Below are 20,060 nucleotides of genomic sequence, written 5' to 3' on the forward strand. Positions count from 1 at the left end.
AATCTTAGAGCAAATCAATATGTATGCCCCTGAAAGAAGACTCAGACAACGTGGTTTTCTCCAACTAGGCGCGCGCAATGGGCAGTACGGTGAACATGATCCGATAAGATATATGTGCTCATCTTTCAATCTAGTTTTCGACCTTTTTGATTTTAATATGTCCAGTGATAGTTTTCGTTTTAAGTTGTCTCAAAGACGTTAGTATTTTTTTGAAATTTGTGTAGACGATAATAGTTATTTATGTGACGAGTTGCAAAAAGTTGATTTTTTCAGCACGAGTCGTACATTTATCCAACGAGGCTTGCCGAGTTGGATAAATACGAAGAGTGTTGAAAAAATCGAGTTTTGCAACGAGTTCCATACAAAATTTTATGCAATGATTTTTTTCATAATGCTACTCATTTGAGTTTCATAATGTTCATAATGCAACTCAAATGAGTTGAATTATGAACATAATGCAACTATTTTCTATTATTCAACTCATTTCAGTTGCATTATGAACCGGTACGGAAAAGTTGGTCATTATGATACTAAAATGAGTAGTAGAAAATAGAAATTATGATACTGAATTGCATAAAATATTTTATAAGTGTTTTAGTTTTATAGTTATTCATTAAGACCTGTGTTGTGTCAGATGAATGTAAACCATAAATAAATGAATAAATAAATAGTACAGTCAGGATTTGGTTTACGCGAACTGAGTGGAGGAAATTTAGAATCGGGCGAGTGACGGCTACGAAGAAACAATAATTGTTAGTAAACACTAGTTTAAATTCAATATCAAAGTATGATGGATTCAATATATTTTAGCTTTGACCGGCGAATAATAAAGTCGATTTTTCAAAGAGGTTTCTTGTTTAGTCCGAACAAACCCCTTAAACTCGATCCCCTGAGACGCCTAAAACGTTCCTGAGACCACCATGCCCCTGAGGCCCCAGAGATTCTCTAAAACCCTCAGACCACCGGAAACGTTCCTAAGATCTCCAAGTACTTCCAAAGGTATCCTGCGACACCTTAATATTCCTAAAGTGCCTCTGAACACCCATGAAATCCCCTGAATCGCTTCAAAGGCCTCTGGGACGCCCCTGAGATCCCTTGAAATATTCCTGAGGCCTCTGGAATGCTCCTGATCTTCCGAAACTACAGAAACGCCCGAGACCCCCTGAAACACCCATAGAGCTCTCTGGAACTCCCCCGGAACCCCTTGAGAAATCCAAAAACCATCGGAGGCCCCCTAGATCTTCCCTGAAATGGCTCGAAACACCTCTCAGACTCCTTGGAACGCCCCTGAGACCCATGGAGCCCCCAGGAACACACTGCGACCCTCTTGAAACGTCCCTGAGATCTACTGATACTTTATGTATTAATTCTTTATTAACCTTCACGTACCCGACCCCCGACAACTCATTTTAAAAAGCGTCAATTTTCATCCAATTTGTTTGAAGTCGCCCTCGATCGGTCATAAATTGGTGCAAGATTATTACACTCAAGTGGCCATGTAATAGCCGGAACCATTCCGGAGATATTCGGGATTGTAATGGGGTCAGGGAGAGTTGTCTGTTTTTCCAAATGGCTAAAAGTGATTATTTCGTGTGTTATTGTGCTTTAGAGGCCCTCGCGGAACCTATTTCTGATGTTCCGGAGGGGCCATATCAGTTGATACATGCTTCAGTCAATTTTGTATGTCCGAATCTCTTGATATCGTGAAGGTTGATACGTCGCACGACATGTTTTGGTTGCAAACCAGACATGTCCCCGGTGACAGCCCCGTGAAACCTGTACTGGATGATCCGAGGTGGCCATATTAGTAGATACAGACTTCAGTCTATCGTTTCTGACTCAGTCATTCGAAATCATGAAGATTGATATGTCGCAAGGCATGTCTAAGTTGAAAACCAGAAGTGCCCCCAATGAGGCTTTGGGGAACCTGTCACGGGGATCCGGAATGGTCAACTTATTCAAATCTGGTTATCGTAGTTCTATTTCACTGTTTTCAACAAAAATTTAGCTTAAAATCGATGGTTCAAACTGAATAACACATGAAATAATAAACTTTTAGCCATTTTGGCAACCCCCTGACCCCAGCACAATCCGGAATATCCCCGGAATGGTTCCGGATATTGCATGACCACTTGAGTATATTCAACTAGCACCAATTTATGATCGATTGAGGGCGACTTCAAAGAACGCGGAATAAAATGGACGAAATGCCAGCATTTTGAAAATGACTTGCCGGGAATCGGCTACGTGAAGGTTAATAAAAACATTACTTGCAACTTGAGCTAAACATACTCGTAGCAATGAGTTTCAACTTCGAGACCTCCGAAATTACTATGACATTTCCCCGAATGACATTTCCCCGAATGACATTATCCCGAATTCCATTACCCCGAATGACCCATTCACCCGAATATTTTTTTCACTATAATTTATTTTCTAATTGCTGAAATGAAGGAAAGCCATGCCGTTAGCCCCGGATTGAACTAGCTTGGTTGATAATATTTCATTCTGCCTTTTAGAGAACTGAATCACTTAGAGGAGAGTATATTCAAATCCTGGAACACCAAAGAACTACCAAAAGCCACAAGAAGGAAAATATCATTATTGAACTATTGCTTTCAGATCATATGATCGAAGAATAATAATGATTAATAAGAATAATAAACTAGTGGTCTTGTCACTATTCTATATGACAGTACACCTTGAAAGAATAGCCTATGATTAAAAGAAGGAAAAATCTCTGATTAAAGTATCACCAGTTGAAACGCTAACAAATTCCTTGAAAGAATAACTAGAAAGAATAGCCTATGTTTGAAAGAAGGATACATATCTGATTATCACATTAGCAGTTGGAATGCCAAAAAGTTCCTTAGTAGTATTGCAAGAAAGAATGCGTAAAGAAGGAAAATCTTTGTTGAAAATATGGCCATCAACTTCGAGCACCGTTAGTTACCTAGACCAGGTGTCCAGATTGGCTTGCGAATAAATCATTCGGGGTAATGGGTCATTCGGGGTAATGAAATTCGGGGAAATGTCCTAAAGCCCTCCGAAATATGTCTTCGAAACATCACCATTATCAGTAACTAGGGTGTAGCTAGCTTTTTCTTTTTTTCTCAGTCATTCTCATTGATAAACAAAAGAAAGAGCGCGATGGAAAGGGGGGGGGGGTCTCCTGTTCGGAAACTCCGTGAAAACAACATCAAGTCAATTTGTCCCATGCTCAGGTTTGTCATCATAAGATAACTCATGTTCGATTTTTCGGCATAATTTATTCTATTTTATTTTTGTTTCTCAAACGTTATTCTTTGTTAATTTATAACAATAAAATACGCAAGAAAAGCTAGACCCAAAATAATAAAGAGTGACAAGTGAGCAATGTGGAAAGAGATTCAATGAGATGAGAATGGGGTAAACTGTGAGGAGTAACCTGTAGAGAGTGCAGAGTGTGTGACAGTGAGGAGTGACAATTGAGCAGTACCGAGTGATAAGTGAGGAGTTTGATGTGATAAGGGAACAGTGAGTTGTGTTTAGTGACGAGTGAACAGTGAATATTGAAGAGTGTTAAGTGAGAAATGTGAAGGCAGGAAGGGCCGAGGAGTGAGCAGTGAGTGGTGGAGGTGAGCAGTGATGACTAATTATTGACCAGTGAAGAGTAAGATGAGAAAATCTCTGGATAAGGTGTGAGCAACGAAGAGTGAGTAATGAGAAGTGAGTAGAGAGGAATGAGCAGTGAAACATGATGAGTGAAAACTAAGCAGAATATTGAGCAGTAAAAAGTCAGCAGTGAGGAGCGACAAACTGTGAGAAATTAGCAGTAAAGGGTGAGGAGTGAGCAATGAAGAATATGAAGTAAACTTGAGAAATAGGCAGTGAAGCATTGAGGAGTGAGAAATGAGAAATGAAGAGTAATTACAAAATAATGAGCGTGAAGTGCTGAGCAGGGATGGCATTCACCATTTGCAAAGAGTTACATTCACTTGCTACTATCTCAGTTCATAAGCATGCTATCAAAAAACAATGTATGGATGACTTTTACCTTGTAGTTTTATCTGAAAGTTTGCCGAATATCATAAGGGTCGCACACGCATGCTTAACTCGTGAGCGAGCTGTGAAAGCAACTGTCCACGCCGTGAATGTAATTTACATTCACGGCGTGGAGAGTTGCTTTCATAGCTCACTCACGAATTAAGCATGCGTGTGCGACCCTTATGACATTCGGCAAACTTCCAGATAAAACTACAAGGTAAAAGTCATCCATACATTGTTTTTTGATAGCATGCTTATGAACTGAGATAGTAGCAAGTGAATGTAACTCTTTGCAAATGGTGAATGCCATCCCTGGTGCTGAGTGAAGGATGAGTGTGAAAGTGAAAACAGTGAAAAAAGATGAATGGAAAGTAAGTAGGAGTAAGTGCTGAAAGTGGTGTCAAGCAGTGAGAAGTAAGCAGTGAGAAGTAATCATTAAAAATTGAGAAGTGAACTGTAAGAAATGAGCTGTGAAAAGTGAAGTGTGAGTGAGTGAGAAGTAAGCAGGTATGAGCATTGAGAAAAGAATGCATATAAAAGTGAATCAGTCTTGAGCGGAGAGTAAAAATTAGTGTAAATTAGGGTTTCCAGTTAGCCTAGTGGTTAAGGCTATGGGTCTCCTATTTGGAGACGGCGAGTTCGATTCCCGTTCCGGTCGGGAAAATTTTCTCGTTTCCCAGGGAATAGTGTATCATTGTGCTTGCTTTACAAAATTCATGCAATGGCAGGCAAAGAAAGCCCTTCAATTAATAACTGTGGAAGTGCTCAAAGAACACTAAGTTGAAGAGAGGCAGGCCAAGTTCCCGTGGGAATCTAGAGCCATGAAGAAGAAGAAGAAGAAGATGGTTGAGAGCTCTCGAACTGTGCACATTGCGAAAGGTGAGCTAGTCCCAACTCAATAATGCAATGGTTCTCTGTGCAGTTTCTGGTCAATCACACAGTATTGCCGAAGCCGAAGTACTGCATATTTTACATTTGATTCCTCTCAAAGGACAACCCGCAGTACATGTTCTACGTCTTAACTGGCCTCGTACTACCTTCATCAGAGGAGAACAAGACGAAGCCGTTCAACAAGTGTTTTTCACTAAGTTTACATAAGAAACAGTTTTAAAGTATAAGCTTGGTACAATGATATACGAGACCTTAAAATTTCTCCCTTCCCACTTCAGCATATTTGTTCAATGTGAATCCCATCAAAATAAAAGCTTCACAAACATCGAATCAGGAGAGAAAATCTGCTGCAGAACCATTTACCGTGCCATCATCATCTTGCCCGGGGCCATGGCCAGCAAGACCAACCCAAGATGATTACATCCCGCACCCAGATAGGAGCAGAAGGCATCCGTGTGTCGTCGTCGTCGATTTCTTCTACTTATGAATTTGTGGGTCAGCTACCATATCCACACCACCGCCGCCGCCGCTCGATGCCACCATCCCCTTCATAATATCGACGTTCGTTGGCAATATTTCCTCCCAATGGATTAGCAGAAAATTGCATTGGCAGTGGTTTTACGAGCGCGCTGCTTGGCTTCCGACTTTCCGGCTGTGTGTGATGATGCAATAGAGTAGCAGCAGCGGTCGTACCTACATATCCTAATGTCTCTCGTTAAGGACGGCGAGGTTAGACGAGTATGAGGCAAAAACCACTTGACAGGCTATCCGATATCGATTGCTCTTACGCTCCCGCTTGCGCGTCCTGATATCGACACTGACGACGGCCGCCGTGTGTATGTGGTTCTTGCTCGCATCAAGACCACCGAGCAAGCAACCAGCGGAAGCAGAGGCTAAAAGACGTTAGATCCCCACAGCCAGCCACAGCCAGCCATCCAGCCCGCATCTTGGCGGTCCGTGTGATCGGTAAAGAAAACTGCACTTTTCCAGTCACATGGCGTACTCACGAGAGCTCCCTGCTGCTGTTCGGTGAGTGGAACAGACGTGCGAATGTGGGGAAAATTGGAAATCGAAGACGAACATTGACATTCTGTAACTGTTTGTGTATTGAGAGGGAATGGCATGCAGCTCCATATTGGCGGAGAATCGAATTTCATCATCCATCACACCGCACCGAAGCGAAGCAACAATGATTGGCACTGATCCGACAAGCTTTCAAGTGTGGAATGATGATCGGTAGCAATGAATAAATATTGCAAATTTCATCCATTTGTTGCCTCCGTGATGGAAGGGATGATTCTGGTTTGATTAGTTGGACGGAGTTAAGAGTACAACGAACAACGCAGTCTTCCTATATAGAGAATTTTAATCAATAGTAGAAAAAACTGATTGCTCAAGGGGCGTATGAGGCGCAAAGGCGCAAGAGAGTATGGAACAGAATGATATGCGAAGGTTTTACGGAACTGTCAAGGACGTGTGGAGGGGAGATACAAAACACATTCTCCTGTCATGTACAAAGACCGTGATGGAAACTTGCTGACAATGATAAAACAAATCAATTCGAGGCGTTGTTGAATAATGGGAATAGAAGAGCAACAGACAACATTCGGATCAATGACTACAGGCTGTGGAACCTCCAAAGCTTGGAGGACTCATGAACAGGAAGCTGGTGAGAAGGACAAATTCCCAGCCGAGCTTCTTAAACACGGTGGTGAGCAGCTGTGTCAAATCTTTTACCGTATTATATTGAAGATATGGTAAGAGAAAGAACTGCCTGCTAGTTAGTTGGATGGTCTCATTTGCACTCTATACAAGAAAGGGTATCGAATGAGGTGCACGAATTACAGAGGAAAAACATTTAACAATTCAGCGTACATAATTTTGTCCGGAATTTTGTTTAACAGGATGAGGGCGTTTGAGGAGTCATTCGTCGGTGAATATCAGACAGGTCTTCGTAAACAGCATCTGTTTATTGATTTCAAGGTGGCGTACGATCCAATAAAAAGAAACGAGTTAGGGGCAATTTATAATCGAGCATAGTTTTCCGGCGAAGTTGATTAGATTGGTTTGTGTGACGTTTGATATATCGAAATCAAGTTCCAACGAAATCAAGTTTCGTCATCGTTAGTAGCCTTAGACGGCCTGAAGCAGAGCGATGCTTTTTCGAAATTACTGTTCAACATTATAGCACTGGAACAAGCGATAAGGAGAGCTGGTGTACTCATGGGCCTCGTGAACGGCATCGACATCATCGGGATCGACCGTCGGTTCGTGAAAGTGGTGTTCATACCCCAGTTACTGAGAGGGTGACTGAGAGGATTGGACAATCAACTCCACAAAGACTAAGTACATGATTGCTGGTGTTCAACCGTCAGTGTCGGTCAGCCGGATGGTAGTAGTGATGATGAAATAGTGCCAGGTGGCGAAAAGTTTGATGTTGTGGACGTAGACTGCGGGCGAAGACAAAACTCGCTTTGTGTAATACTCAGATGCTTCCGACCACTTTATATGACCATAAAGTACGTTGAGAAATCTTGATCGGAGAGTCTTATGAACTGCAGAACAGAATCTAGAGGCGCGTCCCGTGAATGACGAACTGCACCATCTATATATATAAAAATGCAGTGGCATACGTGGGACCGCGCATAACTTGCGAACGGATGGTCCGATTTGGGTCGTCTAAGTTTTGTTCTGTTAGTGTTCACCCAAGGAAGGTTTATGAGGCCAAAAACATAGGAAAATTGAGAGTTTTTGAAAATCGGGGTTTCATACATTTTTAACGGGGACTTAAGCGCTTGGCCAGGGACTTGAATCTTCAAAAAACGCAGTAGGCAAGACGAAGTTTGCCGGGGACAGCTAGTGTACATATAAAGATAAGGATATAGTAAAGCGAACGAAACACGACAGACTGAGGTGGGCTGGGTATGTATATCGTATGCCGGAGGAAGGATAAGATAAAACTATTTTCAGCAGAGAACCAGGAAGAGTCGGCGGCTTCGTGAAAGGCCGTGCGCATGTTGGCTTTTTGCAGTTGAGGAGTTCAGGTCGACTGGAAGCGATTGACCCACTAACTATGCTTTGAGTATCCCATCAAGTATCAAGTAAGTAAGTAAAGTTACATGTCACAGTGATATCAATATTTATATCAATATGTCCAAGATTCATACAGAGATTCTCGGCATTCTCGGAGGATTTTTGGAATCTATGCCGTATTCACTTCTCACACGTCACTGTTTTTCACTCTTCGGCCCAGGCTGAATCACTTTTAAGTGGATTTCTTTTCAATGGTCATACCTGCTTACTTCACTTCTCATCCATCACTTGGTCACTCTTCATCATCACATTCTAACTGCTTATTCCTCACACTTTTCATACTTCACGCTGCACATTCCTTACTGTTCAGTACTCACTTTTCATTGATTACTCCTCACTGCTCCACACTTATTATTTCTCAGTCCTCACGACTTACTTAGTTCTCACTCGTCACTGCTCACTACTTACTTCATACTACTTACTTCTCTTCTCATTCTTCTCTTCTCGCTCCTCTCTTCTCACTCCTTATTTACACTCACTCTTTACCCTTAACTCGTCATTGTCACTTATCATTACTCACTCTCCATTCCTCACTTCTCACTCCTTACTCCTTCACCCCTATTCCTTACAGTCCACTTCTCACTCTTCACTGCTAATTTTTCAATTCTCCTTCCTTGCTGCTCACTTAATACTCTTCACCCTCTCACGTGTCTAAGGGTGCCGTTATAGTTACGCGTGAGACTGAGAGTGCGCGTGTGCGAAGCCGCAAAAAAGAATATCAACAGCAAATCCACGAAAATCCTTTGGATGCGCACTCCCATCCCACTCTCACTTTGAAGCGGCACTATGTCGGCGCCTGCTTATGTGAGGTATGCACTTCAAACGGAATCGCTCAAGTAATTTTCGTTCAGTGCATTATTTTTCCGTGACCGGAATGGTCAAGAAATTCAACACAGCAAGCCCCATTTGATTTGACGTTTCGTTCCAGCTCCGTACTAGGATTCGGAACAGTGTGTGGATTTTTATCGCGAACCTCTGAATGCAAGAGCTACATTCGCGAATGGACCATTTCGTGAACCGACATGCTCGGGAACGCTCCTCGTAATGCTGATAATTCTCTTGTCCATTTCGATACGAGAGCGCAATCAAGAGAGAAGATGCTCGATGACGCTAATGAAAGCGATGCATACGGTGAGAATATTTTATCGTCATATTTTTTTATTGTGATTACACAACCTGCAACATCATGAATACAGTTAAATTAAATAGTAGTTCACGTTTTTAAAGCGAAAACGCATTAAAAACTGATAAAAACAACGATTATTCACAGTTGTCCTAAGCCAACGATGAGAGATCATCGATAAATGTTACACTTAGCGATGCCCGCTCATCGCCGCAGCTTATCTATATCGGAGTATCTTCTTTGTGTTCCTTCGTGAACCATGCGACTCGACGAGAGAACATACACCGCTTGGTAATTGAAACAGAACCAACAGAAGGGAAGAAAAACTGCCCAGTGGTTCACTTATCATTTTTTCGTCCAAACACTGATCCGAAATAAAGCGACGCTTTACTATTTCTTGAGCGATGCCTTGTCTGAATTTTCCACGTATCGAGATAGGCCAAGAAATTTTTTGCGATCTGCATACTACCCATTACTTCTTACTCCTCACTTTACACTGTTTAACTTTCCTCACTTTTCACTGCTCATTCTTTTCTACTCACTTCTCAATACTCATTCTTCATTGCTCAATCCTCATTCCGAATTGCAAACATCTCACTCCTCACTCTTCACTGATCAATATTTAATAATCACTGCTCATTTTACTGTCAATATTGCGTAACTCACCGGAACAATCCGTTCTCAGCTATATTAGTAAACTACAGTAGAATCACTTGACATGATGAGGAACCTCGCGATGCAGGCGACTTGCTCCGCCAAAGCTCCACTCCTCAATGAGGTATCATAATACTGCCCACCTCGTCATCATAATGTTTGCTGTCATCGACGCTTGGGGAAAGACAACCAAGGGGAATGCCACTAATCTTTGTTCGCTCCCTACACTAACCACTCACTGCTTCTCGGCTCTCACTGTCTCACTCTTTTCCCCCACTGCTCACCCCTCACTAATCACGGCTCACTCTTCACTTATCACACCAAACTCCTCTATTATTACTCGGCCTAGTTCAATCGTCACTCATCACTGCTATACACTCTGCACTGTTTACAGGTTACTCCTCACAGATTACTCAAACCTCTCATTGATCATTCTGCATTGCTCACTTCTCACTCATCATTTGTGGTACAGCTTTTTATGCGTATAAATAAAACGTAGGATAACATTTAAGAAAAGAAATGAACATGGGATAGCTTATGCCGGAAAATCGGAAACTGGCAAATCGCATGGGAGCATGCGACGACTGTTAAGAACGATCTATGACAGAGAACTGTGTGTGATAGCGAAAGATGATCCACGAAGCCTCTAGGGGGAAGCCAGCATCCTGAATGTAATGTTATGTTATGTAATGCAATGTTAGTGTTTGCTATAGATCTGGTTGGTACAATATTGTAAAGGTTGTGGGCTTCGTGGCCGTGCGGTTAGGGGCGTCAGTCGTTTGACCGTTTCGTAAGCCTCGGAGTGTGGGTTCGATTCCCGCTCCAGTCGGTGAAAACTATTCATCAAACGGAAAATTTTCCATAGGCCCACTGGGTGGTAAGTGTGTTGTCCGTTGTCTCATGTTTGTGATTGTTCAGTCTGTGCAACCTCTGGTTGAAGCCAGTGTAGTATCTTTTATAGGTGGAGGAGGTAGATAGCCGCGTGGTCGCTGGCTAAGAATAGGACTACTAACCTCAATTCAAGGTGTCAAGCGACTCGTGCCGAGGAATGAGTGATCGAGGGGATGAAAAAGATAATCGATCGTTAACGGATCGTTAACAGCTATGGCGTACCTGCAGGTCTCTGGCGTGGTGGACCTCCTTTCCCGAGCAACTCGTGGGGTTAAAGAAAAAGTCAAATTATAATCAAAAACAAACAAGTGCTGCTAGTGGTAGTGGCAAGGCTAAACCCTTCGCAAGAAGTGGTTTGGCGAGGTCTCCGTTAACGAGAAGTGAGGAGTCAGGAACGGGAAGCTGCGCACGCAGCTCCAGTGTGAGAGCTCCAATCCATTCCCCGGCTAGTCTGCCGGTGGAGATAAATATTGAACGGAGCGTGGTTGATGAGGGCCATCATCCAAAAAAGAGAAGGACTGCCGGCGATCGAGGTGGCTGAGCAGTAGCTTGCCATGATCGTCGACTTTGCGTCCACGAAGTCCAACATTAGTAAGGACCTGAAAACGGCCCTGTTGTGACTTCGTAAGTCGATGGACGATGCCAAGCAGAAACACATGATACTCGTGAAGACTGCAGCAGCGACGGAACCTGTGAAAGAAAAGGATACGAAGTCTACCCAGACGGAGGCCTTGGCTTTCACATGTAGTCCAAAAGGCGTGATGGATGCGGCTGCTCGTATTAATAAGCACTCGCAGAAGCGTGCGAGGCCGCCGTCAGGTGAGGAGCTGCCTGGCGGTGTCCACAAAGGCTAGGAGAGTACTAGCCCCGAAAGTCGGCAGTAATGCCGGCTAGTCGGGCCCCAGCCAGGCGTCCCGGAGGTTGATCACTTCCTGATGGAGGGGCTTGTGACCCTTGTTAAGCCCTCAGCAGAGTAGAGTGAACAAGGGGAGGACCAATCTTGGACGAAAGTCGAGCGGAAGAGAAAGAAGAAAAGATCGCAAGTCGAGAAGATCAGGGACGCCAAACCAAAAAGGCGTTAAAGAGTATGTGCTGCGGTGGGGCCCTGGCTCCGGGCCCCCACATTTTAGGGGCCCCACAAAGACCTTTTTTTGGTTTTACACATCAACTTTTTGTTTCATATTGCTCAAATATGTACTGTTTGAAAACGAAGAAATTTTGTTTATGTCCTTCGCCAAGGGACCTCCGCATCCGCTCGGGCCCTGGGCCCCCACAATCCTTAATCCGGGCCTGTACCGAGCAGTCTCCAGAGATCCTGGAGAGGATTTTTGAGAGGCTCTTTTCGCGTCATGATCCAAGTCCTAGGACTTCTTCGTCGTGCTTCGTCAAACACTTGGTGTGATGATCGACGATAAGCTTACCTTGTGGCGATAAGCCACGTTGATTATGCCTGGAAAAGAGCTTCCATAGCTATAGTGGCACTACCCCGGATGATGTTCAATATGTAGTTCTGTGGTGCATGCAAGTAAGCGCAAGCCTCTGGCTGGCGTCAACTCGTTCATATGTATTTAGGTACGGTGGCCTGGCTTTGGGTACACCGCTATGTACTGACATCTACCGTGGTAAGCTGAAAGGTATGATGCCTGTCGGTATCCTTATCGGGGAGGACATAGAGTGCATCGAAATGCGCGGCACAAGAGGACTGCCAGATTGACCACCGTGGTGAAATGGCAACGCGCGTGGGATAGCTCCATCAAAGAATGGTGGACCCACAGATTGATTCCGAGGGTAGATACTTGAGCTAATATGCGCCAATGGGAAGTATCATCCCACCTGACTCAGATCCTTTCGGGCTATGGTAGCATCCGGCAGTACCGTCTACCCCCGTTGGTTTGACCTCATCTAATCTGAACACTTTTTAATTTGACCCCCTCTAATCTGCACATCGTTCAAACTAAAAATGGATCAAACGTCATTCTGTTCATGGAACGGGGTGAAACGGAACGCAGAATCAAAACAAAACGGTTACCATCAGTGTGTTTTCCGATGCCCACACGGTTACTGGAAGTTCAAATTAAAAAACGAACCCCGTTGGTTTGCATGAGGTGTCGTTCAAACCAACGGGGGTAGACGGTATCTACACTGTTTCAGTCATACGGGTTCTCCCGAATATCCGTCGTCTTTCATCTTCCTCAGTTTGTTGATGATGTATCGTTGGGTCTCATGTTCATCCATAACTGATTCTTCTGGTTGTGGGAAATACGGAACCTCATCCTGTCGGGGTGCCGGCAGCAAAGATGGTATTGTTGAAAATGATTCGGTGATAGGTAGGACTACTGGATTTCTCGACTTAGGAATCAGCATCGCCATTTCTGCTTCCACTGCACTGATATACACTACCCGCCATAAATATGGAATCGCATATTGCAACACTCATACTGAATATTGCAGCACCCAAAAAAAGTTTGGCATCACCCTAAAGTGTGATTATTTCAGGTCTTTGAGGCACAAATCATTTATGACCCCCGTAATTCTCTTTCAAAATGCAACTCGTACCCACAACCTAATTGGTTCTGGGTTTACTCTATTTTTCCTCCTTATTTTGGGTGATGCCAAACTTTTTGGGTGCTGCAATACTGAGTATTGCAACGATTCCATATTATTGGCGGGTAGTGTACCTACTTAACCAGCAGAAGGCTTCGTGGCTTGCTGTCCAATGGAGCTCCTCGTCTTCTTGGTATCTTAGCTGGCGGCAACTGTATATTTTGATGTCATTCACCCTCTTACCGGTTGCGATTCCTTGACTGGCAGCTTTGTTGATTTGGCATATGTTTCGTTGGATCCGATTACATCAATAATCGATTGCGGAAAGATGATTCCGACTTTCCCGCAGGCAAGGATGACACCGTCGAATCCGCTCACCGACAAGCATCCTGGTCACATCAATGGCGAAGAGGACCGGGAACTGTTGCTCGGATTCATTCCATAGGAAGTTTAATCCGATTCGAAGAACCAAATGTTGAGGCGTCGTAGTTCCTCGAGTGGGCAACAGTGAACAATATTGGTATTCTTGGCGGGAAGATGCCTCGGTAGATCTCATCAGTATGCCACTGAATACTAGGAACAGGCTCGAAGGATTAAGTGTTTGCGGCTTTGTTATAGGGAATCGCGCCACTTGGGCGGTGGCTTCTATATTCGTCTGTTTTCCACTATAACTCAGTCAAATTTGAACCAATTGACACAACTTTTGGAATGTGATGAGATAGGTATAGTATCTACCCGTGTACAACGTTTCAAGTCAATTGGTTCAAAATTGACTGAGTTATAGTGGAAAACAGACGAATATAGAAGCCACCGCCCAAGTGGCGCGATACCCTAGAACCTTTATATTATATTGGAATGATTCGACTGGGATTTTGATAACTATGGGAGTTTTTCGGCTTTCAGTCACCGAAAAAGCGTTGATACTTCTATATCATTGCCGACGTTTCGATCCTTGAGTTGGGATCTTCCTCAGGGTTCGATCAAGTTGATTAAGATCGAGCCCTGAGGAAGATCAAAACCCAAGCATCGAAACGTTGGCAATGATATAGAAGTATCAACGCTTTTTCCGTGACTGAAAGTCGAATAACTCCCTTTGTATTATTGTATTATTATGCTACTGAATACTAGGAACCGGTTCGAAGGATCAAGTGTTTGTGACTTTGTGATAAAACCTTTGTATTATTTATATTTCCTCGTCTTTTGCTGTTTTCAACCAGTATTTAGCATCTCGGTAGAGACGTGTCCACTGTGTCCGTATTTTGCTGTGTTCCGTACCGCAGTATATGCGCCCACGCTCAATTTCCAAAATCTGTTCGCATCTGTACCTCGTGTGCTTCGTGTGGTTGCCTTCCATTTTGCCGAAAATCGTTGCCAATTTCCTGAACCTGAAATGTCTAGCGGACAGCCTCGCGTTTATTCCTATCTCTTCGTTGCAGAAGAGCAATCGCTTCTTGTCAGGCACAAAACAATAAACACAGGAAACACATTGGGCACACGACCACAAAACAGACAGCTGATGTCGTCTTGCGAAGCTTGCTGGCTGGCAAAGTTGGAAAACGTTCCCCAAATGCAGTACTAGTTGCCATCTTCCCGCCAAAACAAAACTCCACTCACGCGAACAGCGCATGCTCTCCATCCCGACTTGTATGCAAGTTCCTTCCAAATCCGTCTACCAGTTCTGGACGGATTCCGAAACAAGCTCCGAACCAATTAACCCCCAATAAACCATCCGACGCGACGACCACCCGACGACCAACCGCCGACGACGACGATGACGACGGAAGCAGCTGGCTGGTGGCTGCAACTGTCGCAATTCAGTCGCTCGTCGAATCGGTCCGGATGCGGTCGTGAGTTTTTCGTGAGCGCGTGGTTTCTGCGGTTTTTCCCCCCTAGCGCGGGTGACGGGTGACAGCTTTTGATGAGTTTTCGATTTTTTCCTGCTGGCTGCTGTCCTGACCATCTGCTCTTGCTGTTGATGATGATCGTTCTCCGTTGATTGAGGAGGAGAGTGAAAGGAGCGCAAGAGTGTCATTACTGACGAAGATGACGACGACAACGACGAGTACTGCCACCACGGTGAAGTCGACGCCGATTGCGACGTGATGTTTGGATATTTTGGCCGCTGTGCGGATAGTGTTCTGGCAGGGGCTCTGTTGCTTTTTGCCACCAGAAAAGGGTGAATTCAGGCTGAAAGAAGTGAATCCTTTTCGGCTCGGCGCGCGCGTGTTTGTGCGGGGGAGTTCAAGTGGAGGAGGCTCTGTGACATAACCAATTCCGAGAAGAAGGATGTTATTTTCTGGGCTGTTCTGACTTTCATGGCGTCGGAGGAGAGAGAGTGAAGAAAAGGAAAAAAAGTGGTCGTTCAAAAGGAATGTTTTTCTTTCTATTCGTTTGACGAGAGAATACATCCAGGGGTATTCATATCATCGGCTTAAGGGAAACGTGACCTCTCGAACCCTCATAGTTGGCTGGCTGGTGGTGATTGTGCTCGGGCTCTGTTGTTCCTCGAGAGGAAAGTGCAAAAGTTCGAGCCTGATGGGAATTGATAACAGCGAAAACGAGAAAAGCCCAAAAAGGCAAAACCTCTAGCTGTAGAGAAAGGAAACCTCCGGTCGGGTTTGTCGGCGAAGGAAGTAAGACAACAGCCAGCGAAGAGTGCCCTTGAAGAAGAGTGCTGAGCCGAAACAAAGTGGAATGAGGATGCAGTGAAAAGCAAAGTGAAAGGGCAAAAGCGTGAAGCGAAAATTGAAAAGTTTACCCGAGTGTTGCTAATTTGGGATTTGTGTGATTGTTTACAGAAAGTCGAGGAAAAGCGGGGCTGGGAAAAGAAGTGTAACGCGAAAAAAGTTTCTCCTCGAGAGATTGATGAAGATGAGTGTGAGAATTTGAAGAAAAAAAAAGACGAAGTAAGCTCCAGAGGAAAGGAGCAGCCGGCGTGGCGGGTTGGCGCTTGGCCAGATTCGACTCGGAAGTGGAAAGTTCAGTGAAGCGAGTAGCGAAGGAGCATCAGCAGCAGAAGCAAAGGCGTCCAATCCAGAATGTAAGCGAACCGGAGCGTAAACGAGTAAACTTTAAAATACACATCTATTTCGGGGCGAGTGTGAGTGGATTATAAAATGCGGGGAAGAATGTGGGACGGCAGCCGGATCGGTTGTTTGGAACGGAAATATAGCACCCAGCTGGGAGTTCCGGAAAGCGGGCCGTGGGAAGCGGCGTGCGACGAAGTGCGGAGGAAAACATCTGGTTTGATTTGTGATTACTTTTTCCCTGCAGGGTGGCGGTTTCGCTTGCTTGGCTTCCGAGAGAAACTCAGCTTTCGAGGAATGCGATGCTTTATTCCGGAGAAGGGTACTAAGGAGGTGATTTAGTGTAGTTTTGTGTTCGCCGTAAGCGAAGTTGGACGGAATTCGTAATTTCGGGTGGAAAAGCGTTGGAGCAAAACGAGGTCGCTCCGTTTGGGAACAGGTGCTTTCGAAAGACAGAAAATATTAATTATGGTAGGGAAATTTTGGGTGGAGAGAGGAAATAATGTTCATGAACTGCGCTAATGAATACAGAGGAAATGGATTTGCATGGTTTATTTCTCAAAGTTGGATTTGCAATTCATACACAACTAAGAAAATGTATGAGCTTAGGTTTCATGGATCCGAAGCATATAGTTACGGCACCAGTGAGGCAAACCAACGTTTCAGAAACTGTCAACCTTATTCGTTTCGATGATATGACAAGTGTTGTCATATGAAAGAACTAATGAGCTGCAAAAAAAATATTATAGTGGTGACCCCAGGCAAACCAGCCTAGGGCTGAAAGCCTTGTAAATAAAAATAAAAAAAATAATGAATTTACTGGAATGAAGCAATGTAGAAGTCCAGACCTTGCATTAAGACTATAGATAATAGATACTCTGAGATAAGTTGCACTACGAATACTATGCCCTAATCAGTGTTGGTAAAAACTCAAATTCTCAAATCTCATGGTTGAGTTGTTTCACGCGTGATTCTTGACTCGCCAAACTCACCGCTGAAAAAATCATGCATGAGTTGACTCGCGATTTCACTCATTGCTTTATTTCTTGGTGTTCTTATTATTTACATCAAAGTTTTTAGGATTATATGAAAGAACAAAAGCAAATCTAGCGTACAATAACAATGAATGGCGTTCAAATTGATTTGGATTCGTTTTACAAGCGAATGAGATTTCGGCACTTGACTCGTGAGAGCGAGAGGAAATGATTCAGAATCGCGCGCGAGTTTGCTCACGCAAGAGCGGTTCATGAGTCTGCTTTGAGTGTGATTTTACCAACACTGGCCCTAATAAGTTGTATACTTAATGAAAAATCATTGCATATCATTTTGTATGCGTAAAGTTCGATGTTTTTGCCACTCTTTATTTTATCCAATTCGGAAAGCCTCGACGTACTCGAGTTGAAAAAAAAAACACATTTTTGGAACTTGTTGCATGATTAAATATTTTGACTTTAGGATCGCCATCAATGTAATGTGTGCTACATTTATCCGGTTATTTTGATTGCATCGTAATTGACGAGATTCTGATATATACGATTGATCATGAACCAAATCGTGGGTTGCTCTGACAGCGCATTTCCGTTGAGCTTCTATTCTTTAAACTGGTTGTTGAGTAAGATCAATGATATAGCCGTTCACTCCAGTAGGTTTTCCCATCAATGTCAACTAGCCTAAATTGTTAGATGAGAAAACGGTCTACTCTTCCCGACACGAGTTGTAATGGATCCCATACAACAGTCTCCTGAGGAGCCTGAATCGCTTTGTATGTTTTCCGGGGACGGTAGCGGATAGTGACGGGAGAGCCACTTATGAAGAATTAGCGGGGATTTCAAAAACCTTTAGCGTAGGCCCCACGTTTGGATGGAATTCCGAACATGGCCTTAAAAGTAGCTGAGGCATTCAAAATGTTCAGATTTGCTATTCAAAAAAAAAAAAAAAATTGGACGAGAGAGTCTTCCCAAAGGTTTGTAAGTGGTAGCAGTCATGACAGCAGTTATGCCAGATGATCACTTGTTCAAAAATCTGTACCCCATATAAAATTTTGGTGGAAAATCTGTATCCCATAGAAATGCAAAATCTGTATTGCATATAAACGCTATCTGTACAGATGTTTAAAAAGCTGTTTAATACAGATGAATCTGTATATATGAGCGGCAGAGCCTGGTACAGGTCGGACTTGATTATCCGAAGTCGGGTTCTGATGCTCCTCAACCATGTATCTACAGTACGGAATTCTCTATAAAGCTGAAATATCGACATTTTTTCAAGCCAGCTTTGATTAAAAATCTGTCAAAATTTCAGCTTCTTGAAGCATTCCGTTTGCGAGATACTATTTTGGAAAGCGCGAGAACCCGGCTCCCGATAATCGAGTCCGACCTGTACTACCAAAGACGGAAAAACCACCCAGAGACCCGTTGGAATGAAGACCATCATGACAGTTGAAGCACACTGAGGGTGTAAATTGTCTCTGGAGTCACCTGTTCGACTTCCTACAGGATAAGTCGACGATGTAGAAGCTAATTTATCGGTTACCAAGATCACCGAGACAGCTCTCCATCGTAGGGAATTCACTACTGTGCAGTATGTACCCTGGATGTAAGAATCGCGTTCAATTATTGTTCCAGCTGGGCGGAGCTATTGCCAAAATGCTCCTGCGTCTTTGGATGCCTAGCTACTTGCACAAGAATTTCGGAATCTACTTCCAGAATTGAGTACTATGCAATACAGAAGTGGGTCGCAAGTGCTATCTCATAACCTCAAGAGTTCGGCAAGGTTCCATCCTGGATGTTGTGGAATGTCAGATATGACGTGGGCGTGGTCATCATCGACTTCGCTGACGAAATTACGCTGGAGATCTGGAGAGTGAATCGATTGAAGAAGTGGAGTTGCCTGCAGCCCACTCGAACGCAGTTGTGGAGGAGTGGATGAGCTCCAGGAAACTGCAATTGGTTTATTGTGGGCCAAATTGCCTGAAATTTGGGCATATAACTCAGTTTGGTTGAGAATAATTTATGGTCAACTAAAAGGTCTACAGGTTTCAAAAAATCTCCCATGACGAAGAGAACAAAACTGCCGAAAATACGTATTTCTCCTACTTCATATTTTTCCGTTCAGAAGTTTTTCTAAATCAATCCCAGCAGAAATCCCTGAAGAAATTCCAAGAGGATTCCGTACAGGAATTCCAGAAGATATACATATCAGGAAAAAATCTGAGAGGAATCACCGCTGGAAGCTCGACAGGAATCCCAGAAAGAATTACAGAAAAAAAATCCCGGGAGGAATTAGTTCATAACATGCCGATTTTAGCATTACGTAATAAATAGATGCTGTCTAATTGGGTACGTCATAATGGAGATGGAGATGAACTGAAAAGCACGTATTTCATTAGTGTTCTACAGTGATCTAGGTCATCCAAACTACAGTATCTACCATCATTTCTTCAAGAAATGTAATCATAACCCCTCGCAATATTACGACACTACACTCGATACTGTGGTAGTTGAACATTACGTGGAATACAAATGCCTCCAATACACTTTTAAGTTTGGTTTACAAGTTCTACATACTGTATCATGCTAATTGTAATGAATGTCTGTGGAATGTAGTGTATTCTGCTGATGGAGCCTCAATGTACTACAACAACGCTGGTGGGACATTTTATGTTATACGAACTATTCTGGAATCAGGACCTTTAAGGACAAGGTATTTGGAGTACATAGTTCAAATTTTCTAGAGCACTGTTTTTGAGAACCGTTGAAATGATATGGCTGAAAATGCATTATGTTAATTGTTCAGTGGTTGTCAACAGCGTG

The 20,060-nt window shown here is 43.5% G+C and overlaps 1 protein-coding gene across 1 annotated transcript in view; it reads left to right on the forward strand.

Moving 5' to 3' along the window:
• Positions 1-14,903: 14,903 nt before the first annotated feature.
• Positions 14,904-20,060, forward strand: part of LOC109406629 (uncharacterized) — a 246,946-nt gene continuing 241,789 nt past the window's right edge. The window contains exon 1 of the mRNA XM_029854731.2: positions 14,904-16,262. The gene's annotated coding sequence lies outside the window, so the exon portion shown is untranslated. The remainder of the gene's footprint in view (positions 16,263-20,060) is intronic.

Source organism: Aedes albopictus, chromosome 1, assembly GCF_035046485.1.
Source record: "Aedes albopictus strain Foshan chromosome 1, AalbF5, whole genome shotgun sequence".
NCBI lineage: Eukaryota > Metazoa > Arthropoda > Insecta > Diptera > Culicidae > Aedes > Aedes albopictus.